This window comes from Anomaloglossus baeobatrachus, chromosome 3 (assembly GCF_048569485.1).
Source record: "Anomaloglossus baeobatrachus isolate aAnoBae1 chromosome 3, aAnoBae1.hap1, whole genome shotgun sequence".
In the NCBI taxonomy this organism is placed as follows: Eukaryota; Metazoa; Chordata; class Amphibia; order Anura; family Aromobatidae; genus Anomaloglossus; species Anomaloglossus baeobatrachus.
In genome coordinates, this window is record NC_134355.1 from 537,199,471 (window position 1) to 537,210,387 (window position 10,917).

The window sequence follows — 10,917 nt, forward strand, 5'->3', positions numbered from 1 at the left end:
GGGATTCTTTGGTGCCTCTCTCTTTGTGTGTGATGCCCTGGCCTATCAGGTCATCACAGGGTATTGTGCAATCTGCTCTTCTGTGCAATATCCACCTCCTCCTGGTTACGGGTCCCCAACTATGGTGTTGCTAACAGCAGTCAATCAAAATCCTAGGAACACTCTGCACCACACCCACCAGACACACCACTGGACGGCCTTAGTGGAATAGGGCTGCACATGTGGGAGTTCGGTAAGGGGAGGTCAGGAGTGTCAGGAGTCAGTTAGAGAAAGGGAGAGCGAAGTGTTGGGAGTGAAGGAGAGAGGAGGTCAGGAGCCGGGCTCTTTGGAAGTAACTAGGTGACAGACGGTGGTCTGGGTCTAGTAGGAGCTGGACCCCTGGTTGCAGGGGATCATGACAAGGGGCACGGAACTGTCAAGGAGGACAGCCGTCGGCCTTGTACCATCACCGGGCTGGGACAACGGCACGATGGGGTACGTGGACCCTAGGTCAGGGAGTAGCTTCAGGCAACCTGACAATTTACCCGACAAGAACGGAGCCTTCAAGATCCGCTCTCCACCCGCTCCAAAATCGGGGTACTAGTGCAACGAGGGGGTTAGGACTTTCCACAAAAATGGTCCAGAAAATCCCAAGCGTGAACACTGAAAGCAAGCTCTCACAGTTAGTCACACTGGGGAGCGAGTGTTACAGTTAGCCACACTGGCGCCAAAACGCAATCTCCTCCACAGAAGCGCGCAAAGCAGAAGTTCCGCCCTTCGTCCTGAGAGTGAGGCCTGAACCGGAAGTTCCTAGAGGGCCCCAGGGCCGAGAAGAGTGCTGAGTGAAAACCGAGGGGGTGTGACGGCATGTAGCAGCAGCGGAAGAGAAGCAGGGACTCCAGGACTCTGCCATAACATTCCTGGACAGCGCACAGGCAAGATGGTAGAGCGGAGCTGGTCATCAGAACGTGCTGTTCCTGGGACCACGACCTGGATTGAGTAAGAGACGGAACAACTGTGCAGGAGAATGCGGACGCAATTACTGTTTATACTGGACCACTAGAGGGAAGAGATGAGGAGCCTGGCAATGGCGGTGCGAGCCCGTGAGATTGATATCCCATGTGAAGAGAGGATAAGCGGTTACCCAGTCCCTGATGATTGCCCTTATTCGGCCGATGCGGCTGAGGGATCCAGACCGCCCCTGCTCCCAGTGAGAACTTTGCCACCACCAACCCCGTCCTCGGCGGACGCCAAGCTGCCTACTTCAACCCCGGCAGCGGAACCTTCAGCTCCTTTATACGAAGCTCCAGCTGCGGAAACCCCGGTCCCGTCCCTCGACCCGGTCATGACAGCGATCACCTCAACACCGGCCAGACCAGACCCGACTGCATCACCGGGCCCATCCTTAGAGGCAGAGCACCCGGACTCTGCAACCCCGGCTGCGGAGCCGTCGGTTCTTCTGTTCACAATGCCGGAGATGGAGCCTGAAGAGCTACCTGTTCCACCACCACACGGTACCCCAACAGCTGTTAGGGACGCAAAAGTACACCTAAAGCCAGAGCCAGCTAGGGAGCCGAGACCGGACGCTGACACCCCCTACTGGGAACGACAACACCCAAAGCTGAAACCGAAGATGACGAATCCAGATCAGAGGCAGCGGGAAGTAGTTGCTCATGCACAGAGGGAGAAGGAACACCTGAGGAAGGCCACCTTCCACGTCAGAGGGCCGTGTCGCAGGGGCCTTGTAAGGCGGTTCAACCCCAAGAAAGGGTGGGGTTTCCTCTGGAAAGCGGATCTCTCTGAAGAAGTGTTTGTTGCTCGGAGAGCTATAGAGCAGCATCTCCCGAGAGACCACCCGGGCCGTAACCTGGAGCAGGGAGAGGTGATTGGATACACTCGGCATTGGAGTGAGCAGGGCTGGTATGCCCTAGATGCAAAACGGCTCGCTATGGTCGATGAGCGGATTGTGTCAGCCGCCGCTGTCAATTACCAGCCTCCCAGTGAGAGGTACCAGTAAAATGTCTAATGTTGTAACAGAATTGCTAGGTATCGGTGTTTCGTTTGTTATCTTCCTAAGTTTGTTATTTTTCATGCAGAGATTGTTAGAAAATGAGTGTCTAATCAACAGGGTTAAATGAATGGAAGAAGTTACCAGATTATCGAGAAGATTTTCGTATTGTGTGCCCCGGTACATGGAATTCGTTAAATATACATAGTAAAAATGGACCATGGTAACAGGACTGGTTGTGACCAACACAGACTTGTGTCCCTGTAAATAGTTGCACCTCCTGTGCCCACCAGAGTCGTCTAATACAACACCTGAGACCTTAACCTGGTCACGGACCCACAATAAGTTTGAAGGGGGTCAGGTTTTTGGGTGGCGGGTTAATTGGATCCGGGACATTGGGACTGGACTGTTGCAGGAAGAGGCTGCAACAGAGCAGGTTGAGCCTCTGCTACTAACTAAACCGGTAGCGTTCCAACGTTGGAACGATGAACTCTAAACAGTTAAGCAATGTTCAAGTGTCCAGCCTCCCTAATGAGGGAAGAATTTGTAAATAAAAATGTTTTCTTTTCTGCTTTTCAGTTAAAAAAAAACAAAAAACCTCTGATGTCCTGTAGCTTAGGGACGAGCTACGTTTAACCAAGGGGGAATGTGATGCACTGGCCTATCAGGTCGTCACAGGGTATTGTGCAATCTGCCCTTCTGTGCAATATCCACCTCCTCCTTGGTTACGGGTCCCCAACTATGGTGTTGCCAACAGCAGTCAATCAAAATCCTAGGAACACTCTGCACCACACCCACCAGACACACCACTGGACGGCCTTAGTGGAATAGGGCTGCACATGTGGGGGGTTGGTAAGGGGAGGTCAGGAGTGTCAGGAGTCAGAGAAATGGAGAGCAAAGTGTTGGAAGTGAAGGAGAGAGGAGGTCTGGGCCTAGTAGGAGCTGGACTTACAGTCGCAGGGGATCGTGACAAGGGGCATGGAACTGTTGAGGAGGACAGCCGGTGGCCTTATAACATCACCGGGCTGGGACCAGGGCACGACAGGGTATGTGGACCCTAGGTCAGTAGAGTAGCTTCAGGCAACCTGACAATTTACCCGACGAGAACGGAGCCTTCAGGATATGCTCTCCACCCACTCCAAAATCGGGGTACTAGCACAACGAGGGGGATAAGACTGTCCACAAAAATGGTCCAGAAAATCCCAAGCATAAACCCTGAGAGCAAGCTCCCACAGTTAGCCACACTGGAGAGTGGGACCTGACTAGTTTCAAGTTACCGGGGCCAACTAAGAAAAGAACTAAGTGCCAGGGAAAAGGTCACAGATCATCAGGCAACACCATCGGGGACGGGACCCAAACTAGCTCCCCTCAGCGGCAGCGGTGTCCAGAACTTTGGTTTACCAAGTTGTCGATGTCAGCTTTATGGACTGAGTGAGTATGCAATTGACCCTTTCACCCCCAATGGCACTTCCCAACTCCACCACCGAGTCCCGGGGCATTCCCCCTACCCATGGAGGGTTGCAACACCTGGCTTCCCCTGTCATCACCCCAGGTACTCCCCAACGGCATCGGTGGTACTCCACCTTACCACACACCACGGGTGGTGTCACGAACTTTAAATACACAATCCCCTATAAATACCCCCTTTGTTTGAGTGGCCGCACGACCCCCAGGTCCGGACGCCCCTCGAGCCACCGCGGATCCGGATCCGAGCAGCCCGGCTGCTGACACGAGGGCGGCACATTTATATTTTGTTAATGAATATATTTGAAGGACAATTATACAATCTAATTGAATCAGCGAACAATGACAGTGCAGCCCTGATTCTCTTCTCCCCAATTCTGTAGTACGCAATGCCCTAAAATTGGAGCTGAGAGATTTAAACGGGACTGCTCTTGTCACCTTGTGTAATTTTACAGGACTTCAGCTTGAAATCCAAGGGGATTAAATAATTGCTTCATGGCCCAACACTCAGTCTACTAATTCGCTGGAGAACCCAGGTTGGGACAATCCAGTCCCTCAGTAACACACCTCGATGTGCTCAGTCAGCTTCCTAAGCTTGCTGCTATCACCTCTCAGTGGGTGTCCTCCAAAAGCAGGGTGCTTCTGCTGGGATAGTTAGCTCTCGATGCCCCAAAGCTATAAAGATTCTAATCCCTGGCAGGCCAGTGGAATGGTGAGACTCTGTCAGTTTTACCATCTTGTGTTCTTGCTAAGAATGTACTATATTCTATTGATGGTTAGTGACCCATTAGTCTTATCAGAGTGTGGTACATCTGTGATACCCTGGACTAGCCAGGAAGTCACAGTTCAGTTGTAGTCAGATTAGTGACAGGAGTGGAGGAGAGTGGAAGCAGGCCTGTGTAGCGGGTCTGCAGCAGTCTGACAGGTGTGAGGGTCATAGCCCGAACACCTTGACTAGGAGGCAGGCGGTGGCCTCAGCCTGCAGGAAGATGGCTCGGTGGAACTGTGTTGGACCAGGACGGGATAGTGGCCCGCTGGTACCGACCCAGGGAACCGACTCGGAAACCGGAGCACTAAGGGGGGGTGCTCAGACCCCGAAACGAGGTCCAGAATCCACTGGACTGAGTTAATTCACTGATTGCGGTCTGCACTATTGGTCCCTTCCCACCCAAGTCCCGACTGAAGACAACAGCCCACCGAGGGGGATAGAAAGCCACCGCACAGGCAGAGAGATCCCACGGGCCAGCGTCTGCGGGCAAACAGGCTCTCCCGACATATACACAGCCGGGGAGTGGTCTCCCGTCGCTGAAGCGCAGGCAGTCTACATTACACAACACGGTGCAGGAGGAAGGCAGAGACCACCATCCGGGTGGGGGACCCGACCGCAGCCAGCTGCGGGCACCGACCACCATCAACTTGGTTTACCAGTGACTTGTGTGTGTCAATAACAGTGAGTATAACAGTGCCCTCCGGCCGCGCACATCGCCCTGCACCGCCTAGCTATTCCCCAATGGGTCCCGGGGGCCATCATCCCTGCCCACAGAGGGGTTAACATCTTGCTGCACTACCATCTCCCCCGGGTGCTCCGCAACTGCAGCAGTGGTGTCTACCTTCACCACATCCCGTGAGTGGCGTCACAAACTCGTCAAAGCGTGGCTCTGGCCGTGCACCTACCTAACCCCCCACCGAAAGCACCAGCATCCCCTTCCAGAGCGACGTGACCCCGGGTCCGGAGGCGCTCGAGCCACTCAACAACGAGCCCGGATCCGAGCAGCTCGGCTGCGGCCGAGAGTGGGGCGGTACACATCCATGCTGTGTGGTCTGTGTAGTGTTCTGCCCATGGGGAGGGAGTATGAGTGTTCTGTGGGCGGATACCCAATATTTGATCATAAACTACTGCTTATTAAGAGCTCAGAATGGAGATTGGGTCAGAAACTACTATTTATAAAGAGCTCAGAATGGAGTACCTACTTTTCTGGAAATATTTCTAGTGAATATCACATTAGCAGAGCCCCTGAGGTGCCAGGACAGTAGAGCTACGGGAGTTTATTTGATGAACTACAACATACCAGGAGAAAAAGACATTAACCTCACATCCAAAAATCATCAGTTGATCTAATGCCGCTAGGAAAAAATTTAAATACCTGAACATGTGGAGAGTTTCTGTGTTTTTGCTCTCAGTTCACATATTAAGAGCTTGTGGAAGGTGAGTTGGCCAGCCAGGTATATAAATGTTTGCCTAGGAGCATTAGATAAAGTATGATTTCTGGATGTGCACTTCATGTCTTTTTCTCCGGCTATGTTATATTGCATGGTCTGTCCCCTTCTGATTTTTCTCTTACTTGAACCAGTATTCCTCCCATTTTACAGGGGCGTGTTTAATTAGCAGGAGACTGCAAGGAGGAGTTCTGCCTTTTTGCTCTCAGCTCACAAACTGTTAGCATGTGGAAAATGAGTTGGCCAGCTCCTTTCCTGGTTGTTGGTGCTGTGTGGCAACCAGTGCTGTGGTGGTTTTGTGGCAGTGAGGCGATGTGGCCTGTAGTCATGGGGACTCAGCCTTGCAGCATGGTGTTCTGAGGCATGAGGTCACCTGCCCTGCTGGTGCACTGCCACTGCGGCGGTGGTTGGCACACGAATTAAGAAAAAACAACAATTCAGGAATTGCTTTTTACTCTCTTTTTTCCCCACTCATCAGTGGGGAAAGATAAGAGGTTAGTAAATACGATAATGATTGTATTGATTAAGCCTGTCCGATGGATGCCTCAACGAATGCCATTTTTCAGCCATCTTCTATAGGCTCTAATGTTAAAAATATGTATATATTTACTATACGAAGTTTTTTTTTACAAGGGGTTTATTACAGTGACAGTTTCAAACCATCACCGTTAGGCTGACATGAATAAAAAAGTGTATGTTTAAAGTATATGGTTTTTCCCTGGCTAGCATGAGATAGTATTGATTTAGTGTAATGGCAATCTGAATAGCTTAAAGCAAGTTAAAGTGAACCTGTCAGGTGCCATATGCACCCAGAACCATGAGCAGTTTTAGGTGCATATTGCTAATCCCTGCCTAACCGTCCCTGTAAACACTAGCATAGATAAAGGGATCTTTAGAAAAAATATTTCTAAAGATCCCATATGATATGCTAATGAGGCCAGGGACTAGTTACAAGGGTGTTAGCTCCCTTGGCCAGTCAGCCCTCTTAGCATACATACATACATACATCCCTGTGGGCGTGCTAACATACTAATGAATGCGCAGTGTCAGAGGATGGTCGCACTCACCTCCCTGCTGCCCCCGTGTCCAACTCCTAGATTTCGGCTCATTGTGCATGATCCCGGAGTTTTAGTCTCTGGCCTCATTAGCATATTTTATGGGATCTTTAGAAATACTTTTTCGAAAGATTCCTTTATCTATGCTACAACAGTCTGGGACAGATAGGCAGGGATTAGCAATATGGACCCAGAACTGCTTGTGGGTCTGGGTGCATATTGCACCTGACAGGTTCACTTTAAGAAACGTTTAAGGGGTTATCCTGTGAAGGACATTTTCGCCTGTCTACCAGGAACTAATATAATGTAATCTATTCACTGGCTATTATAGCAATGATCACACATGCACTACTACCTCCAAAACCCCATAGAAGTATAGGGAGTTGCGGTTGCAGAGGCTCAAGTGAAACACCATTCACATGATTATGAGACTTCTGTTCTCAGATTTTTGATGCGTCCTAAAGTCAGATCTCACTGATCATATATGATTCACTTATCCCAGTTATATGTGAGGAATGTGGATTGTGCGTGAACCTCTTTTTAAGTATTTGATAATATAGTCTACACTTTAGTATCAAAGTAAAACCTCTTCGAAAAGACTACCTATGATTGCAGTTAAAATGCAAAGGGGTTGTTCTAAAAAATATGGCTAATATGCATAAGATAGCAAGGAATAAAACTGTGTTCTTAAAACTCACATCTCAATCAAGTGCATTTATCTGAATGAGACGGTCTTTTGGTGAGACCTGTGTATGGTTTCCTTGACAAACTGCATAAACATTTTAGAGATAAATAGACTTTTTTTTTTACTTATTATAAACCACTAAAAGGTGTAATTTGTCTTTTTTGTGCTATTTTCAGCATTTTGTTCCTAAAACTGTACAATAACTATTTCTTTCTTCTGACCTGCACTTTAAACATTTACATGACTACAAACTAAATGCCTTCTTCACAGATTTCCAACTGTGCTAAATGAACGTACTATGGAAGTTTTCTGTTTACTAAGTTTTCTATGTTTTAGGCAGATCCCAAAGGTCTAAAACATAATTTTATTCTTTATCCATAAGGAGGAATTACAACATGCACTAAAAAGTTTTATGCATGCATTGAAGCAAATGTTCAAGTTAAAAAAGATGAATGAAATATTGAAAACATTTATGACTAGAGATGGAAGGATTGGTGCAGTGCAGAATAACTTTGAATTGAACTTCCTGAAATACTCAGATTCCCGTAAATTCAAAATATTTGCGTTTTGCAAAAAATAAAAACTGACTCACTGCTAAAGATGTCAGCGGGCAGAGAGTGGGATAATGACACTACTCAGGCTGCACATAATGCCTTGCAGCTATCACATCACATGGTCTGCTGTAGCCAACCATGAAGAACTATCACAACCTCTATGAAAGATGTGGGCCAGCCAAGCAGCGCTATTTTGGGATTTTACAGCCTAAAGATAGGTTAGAACACATCACATTACACAAAGAGCTAGAATTAGGGTGTTAAAGAGCAGAGCCAATGTCTGTCCAAATTGTCTTGAAGGGAAGATCTGCTTCTTCTGTGGTAAGCTCAGGTGTTGTTGATGTCTAGACTGATGTTAGAGTTAGAGGTTCAATGGGTCTAAAACTTCTGTTTGTGGTTGTGGTGGCTCTGTTTCCAATGTGCGGGCATCTTGAGTATGGACACTGTCTTCTATGTTGCCATAATCTACTGCAGTGTGCAGGCGTTGATGCTTGAAAATCTATTGCACATATCCTGGTACACATGAGCTAGGAACTATGTCACTCCTTCAGCGTATGAAGCAGCATCACCTGCTAATGGGGGGAAAGCAAACTGAGCAGCATGATTAGCAAGGCTACTGGCTTTCTCACAATTGTTTTTATAGTAATTAGTTTTCACACATGTAGAGTGGTGCAGGACAGTAATTACTGGTGAAGGATTGACTTCGGACACCCCGGCATGCTACATGAAATGACTGGTCCTGGCTGGGAGAGAGGACTTATGTCTTGTGGGCGGCCGTGATCTTGTGTAGGCGGCCGTGATCTTGTGTAGGCTGCATATTGCCACTGACGTCAACTGACCAGGACTGGATGATGACTAATACTCAAAAGGAGAGCAACAGTTCTTTTCAAACAACACTTTTGTCGATGGTGTATTCTGTGCAATAATTTCGTAGGGCAGGGCGGAAATGTAAAAATTATTGTAACTTAGGTAACAAATTGTTGTAATTGCGATAATAAAATATTTTTTAACAAAATTCTAATTTTTTGGCTAGATTGCTAATGTTTTTTGTGTTGGGTGATGCTTCCAGGTAGTACACCGATTAGGATTGAGCCCCTGCACAGTCGTTCACCATTCATGAGGCATTGATTTAGCACATGCAAGGAATAACGGTTGCCATGACTACAAACAATGCGGTTATGTAAATGAACCAATGAAGTCCTCAGTCATGCTGGCTAGCTTGACAAGCTGTATGCTGGAATGTTTGTGGTATGATATGCATAGCATTACCATCAAGTAAGGGATGACTATTAGAATAACCTGTGTTTCCTTCTGCAGTGTGGACACCTGCTGACTACAAGCCTGATTAGGCAACCACTCTCCACTCTTTGAAGAGTCAACACTCCCTGTGAGTGCCAGCAGTACATCTATAATAATTGACTAAGATAGTAGTAACTATACTATTTATTACATGGTAAAACACATGTTTTATCTACCGCTACATGATCTGCCATACATTGAGTCACACCATCTTAAAAGCTAAGTTCAGTCATACTTGCACAGTGTACTTTCTCCAGAAGATGCCTTACGCTTAGCTCACAATTGACTTTTATCTCAACAGATTGGACTACTTGCAAGAATTGTCCCAGTTTGGCCTGGGTGGACTGTCATATCCAGCCTCCATTGTACTTTCAGAGAGGAAATTCTGCAAATTTGGTGGTTTTGGCACAAGCAAATAGACCAGATTATCTTCCACAAGCAAGGAAAACCTTACATTTGTCAAAAATAATCAGGCATCAACCTTTACCAACTTTCATTCACTGATAGAAATTATTACATCAGCTGTTACATCTGCCTGACTGTCCATTGTTTGCCTTCCACACAGTTTTGCTGCAGCCAGTGCCAATGGCCCAAGCTCCACTGGGCATCTACTCCTTTTACATCATGTCATCTATACTGTTGTACTGTTTCTGCAATGTCTGCTGATGCTGGCCCTACACTGACAGAAATCTTCTTGCTTACCCCTTATTATTTTCCGACCGTACGCCATGTAGTGCAGCCACTGTCAATGCACAGCTATGCCAGCCACTTATCTCTTGTCAATAGCAACAGTGGCATCTAGGTTTGTGAAAGGGAGCTCCTTCCTTATACTCATTGACACCTAGCAATTGCATAGTGATTATGGCCGACATGATGACTCCAAGTCAAGTAATGGGGTAACATGAGGATAATAATTAATCCACAATTGGACCTATAGAAAAGTTCCACACTTTCCACAAAAATGGGCTCACTCAGGTCATTCAGCAGAACTCTAATGAAGTTCTAGCTTTTTGTTGTTTAAAAAAGGCATCAGATAAGAAAACTGACATCACTGTAATCATAGTGACCCAAAATAATATAGTGATGTTTTTACTTTACACACATGATGAACAGTGTAACATGTTGTGAAAAAAATAAAATATGATTACTGAAATGCTGTTTATTTGTTCATTGTGTTTCACAGAAAAATAAGTGAAAATGTAATAAACCCCTACATGGTACCAATGAAAACTTCAACTCATCCTGCAAAAATAAGGCCATACTCAGATCTGTATTCTGTAAATTAAAAATTAGAGGTGATTTATTTTAGTAGAAGCTCAAAATCTCAGAAAAAGAGACAGCTCCCAAACACCAACCCACTAAAATCTATGTTCCCAAAGTGAAATTACTCCCTTCTGAGTCCTGCCCAAATCACATTTAATTTTTTACATATATGGCTTTGCTGCAGAGGGGAGTATACATTTAATAGTGTTCTAATAGTGATGACCTGTCCACTATACAGTGCATCAATATGAAACCTGTGGGGTTAGACCCACCGATCATCTGAAAATTACTCTGGCAGTTACTAGAGCAAAGCAATAGAAAGGAGGGACAAGCAACGACATACATTGTTTAATAGACACTGAGGAGTCCTGTGCTTTATATCCCACTGAATTA

The 10,917-nt window shown here is 46.7% G+C and overlaps 1 long non-coding RNA gene across 1 annotated transcript; it reads left to right on the forward strand.

Moving 5' to 3' along the window:
- Positions 1-9,170: 9,170 nt before the first annotated feature.
- Positions 9,171-9,641, forward strand: LOC142295514 (uncharacterized). Its single transcript, XR_012751482.1, has 3 exons — positions 9,171-9,210; positions 9,280-9,349; positions 9,563-9,641. It is a non-coding gene; the product is annotated as an uncharacterized LOC142295514 (long non-coding RNA).
- The last annotated feature ends 1,276 nt before the right edge of the window (positions 9,642-10,917 follow it).